Raw genomic sequence first — 3,202 nt, forward strand, 5'->3', positions numbered from 1 at the left:
TTTCCTTCCTTCCTGTCTTATTTTCCTTCCTTCCTTCCTTCCTTCCTTCCTTCCTTCCTTCCTTCCTTCCTTCCTGTCTGATTTTCCTTCCTTTCCTCTTCCTTGTCTCCTTTCTCTTCTTCTTCCTTTCCTTCCTTCCTTCCTTCCTTCCTTCCTTCCTTCCTTCCTGTCTGATTTTCCTTCCTTCCTTCCTTCCTTCCTTCCTTCCTTGTCTCCTTTCTCTTCCTTCTACCTTTCCTTCCTTCCTTCCTTCCTTCCTTCCTTCCTTCCTTCTTTCTACCCTTCCTTCCTACCTTTCTTTCCTTCTTTCTGCCTTTCCTTCCTTCCTTCCCTCGTTCCTTCCTTCCTTCCTTCCTAGTTACAGTTTCATTTGAGCTCTTTGTAAAGCTGAGTACTGCCACAAGAAATGTAATTGTCTCTTTCTGTCTCTTTGAGTATTTCTGTCTCTCTCTGCATCGACCAGGTTGGAGAGACGATGGATCCTTTGGCACGAGTTCATGAAAGAACACGCTCACCTGGACGCTTGGCTGCGATTGGCTGAGCAGGCCGTCGGTTCACCAAACTCTGCTCATGTTACCTACGTCACTGCCAGGAGGAGCTGAGGAGGTTTGAGGTGAGGAGACGTTAGAGCAGAGTTAGATTGAAGTTTATAGTTAAAGGTTTAATCACTCAGCAGCCGGTCGTAAAGCTCAACCAGTCAGTAAAATACCTAACCCTAACCCTCCTGTTGTCCTCAAGTCAAGGAAGGAGAGGAGGAAGAAGGAAGGAAAGGAGGAAGGAAGGAAAGAATAAAAGGAAAGAAGAAGGAAGGAAAGGAAGAAGGAAGGAATGGGGAAAGAAGGAAGGGAGGAAGGAAAGGAGGAAGAAGGAAGGGAAGGGAGGAAGAAGGGAGGAAAGGAGGGAGGAAGAAGAAAGGAAGGGAGGAAGGAGGGAGGAAAGGAGGAAGGAGAAGGGAGGAAGAAGGAAGGAAAGGAGAAAGGAAGGGAGAAAGAAGGAAGGAGAAAGGAAGGAAGGGAGGAAGAAGGAAGGAAGGGAGAAAGAAGGAAGAGAGGAAAGAAGGACAGAAGGAAGGAAGGGAGGAAAGAAGGACAGAAGGAAGGAAGGGAGGAAAGAAGGACAGAAGGAAGGAAGGGAGGAAAGAAGGACAGAAGGAAGAAAGGGAGAAAGAAGGAAGGGAGAAAGAAGGAAGAAGGAAGGGAGAAAGAAGGAAGGAAGGAAGGGAGAAAGAAAGAAGGAAGGGAGAAAGAAGGGAGGAAAGGAGGAAGGAAGGGAGAAAGAAGGGAGGAAAGGAGGAAGGAAGGGAGAAAGGAGGAAGGGAGGAAGAAGGAAAGACAAGAGGAAAGGAGGAAGGGGGGAAGGAAAGGCAAGAAGGAAGGTACAGAAAAATACTAAGGTGTGTGTGTGTGTGTGTGTCTGTGTCTGTGTGTGTGTGCGTGTGCGTGTGGTGTGTGTGTGTGTCCTCAGAGGCTGCGTAGTGAGGCGGGGTCTCGTCTCGTGCAGCTGGACAGTCTGACTCAGAGGAACCGGACGCTGACTCGGCTGTTTCAGGGAGCGATGCAGGCTCGGGTTCTGGCCTCAGCGAGGGAGAGCGGAGCACGATGGGACCACGTCAACGCCAGACTGGAAACCATCACATCACAGCTCAAGGTCTGAAGACCCTGATAATGAAACTACTTATAGTACTGGAACATCTGCAGAGTGGCTGTCACATCATTTTAACTTATTTTAATTTAACTTTTATATCATGGTTTATTTTTATACTTCAGCGACTGTTTGCTCTGCTATAACACGTTCAGTAACAAACACCAGGCAAATAACTTCAACCCTCATGTTCTCCTCGACTCAAGGAAGGAAGGAAAGGAGGGAAGGAAGGAAGGAAGGAAGGAAGGAGAGAGAGAAGGGAGGAAAAGGAGGGAGGGAGGGAGAAACGGAGGGAGGAAGGAAGAAAGGAAGGAAGAAAAGATGGAAAGAAGGAGGGAGGGAGAAGGAAAGAAGGAGGAAGGAAGGAGGCAAGGAAGGAAAGGAGGGGGAAGGAAGGGAGAGAGGAGGGAAGGAAGGAAAGAAGGAAGGAAGGAAGGAAGGAGGGAGGAAGGAAGGAAAGGAAGGAAGGAGGGAGGAAGGAAAGGAAGGAAGGAGGGAGGAAGGAAAGGAAGGAAGGAGGGAGGGAGGAAGGGAAGGAAGGAGGGAGGGAGGGAGGGAGGAAGGAGGGAAGGAAGGAAAGAAGGAAGGAGGGAGGGAGTGAGTGAGAAAGGAAAAGAAGGTAGGAGGAAAGAAGGGAGGTAGGAGGGAAGGAAAGAAATAGAGAAGGAAAGAGGGAGGTAGGACAGAGGGAGGGCGAAAGGAAAAGAAGTAGGGAGGAAGGAGGGAAAGAAGGACAGAGGAAAGAAGGGAGGAAGGAAGGAGGAAGGAAAGAAGGAACAGTCAAACAGACAGGGTCAATTTGATGACACGAAGGTTAAAGCAAGTTTCAGCTATCAGTCCTCCTTCCTTCCTTCTTTCCTTCCTTCCTTCCTTCCTTCCTACAAACCGAGGTGAATAACTTGAGTGTTTTTGCTCTCAGCTGTTCGTCTCAGAGTGGGAGGGGTTTGAGGCGGAGCGGGAGGATCTTGCCGTCTGGTTGGCTGACCTGGACGTCCGTCTGACTGAGGTCGAACACCTGACAGGAAGTACCTGCGAGAAGCTGAGACGACTGCAGGTACTTTCCTACTACTCGTACTAACTCTGACGTCATGTGAAATATGTGATTTAGAGTATGTGAGAAGTTCCTGGATGGTTTACTAGATTCTCCAGAAATGCAGAGTATGCATCAAGAGCTGACTACTCACACTCACATTACCCAAGATGCAACACAACTTCAGCTATGGAATGGCCGCTTCCTGTTTTCAAAATAAAAGCACCAATTCTATCATAATGGTTTTTTTAACCTTCCTGTTGTCCTGCCGGGTCAAATTGACCCCGTCTGTTTTGACTGTTCCTTCTTTCCTCCCTTCCTTCTGTCCTTCCTTCACCCCTCCTTCCTTCTTTCCTTCATCCCTCCCTTCTTCTTTCCTTCCTCCCTTCCTTATTTCCTCCGTCCTTCCTTATTTCCTTCCCTCCTTTCCTTCCTCTTCCCTCCCTTCCTTATTTCCTTCCATCTTTCCTTCCTCTCTCTTTCCTTCCTCCTCCTTTCCTTCCTCCCTTCCTTCCTCCTTCCTCCTTATCC

This window comes from Scomber japonicus, chromosome 6 (assembly GCF_027409825.1).
Source record: "Scomber japonicus isolate fScoJap1 chromosome 6, fScoJap1.pri, whole genome shotgun sequence".
NCBI lineage: Eukaryota > Metazoa > Chordata > Actinopteri > Scombriformes > Scombridae > Scomber > Scomber japonicus.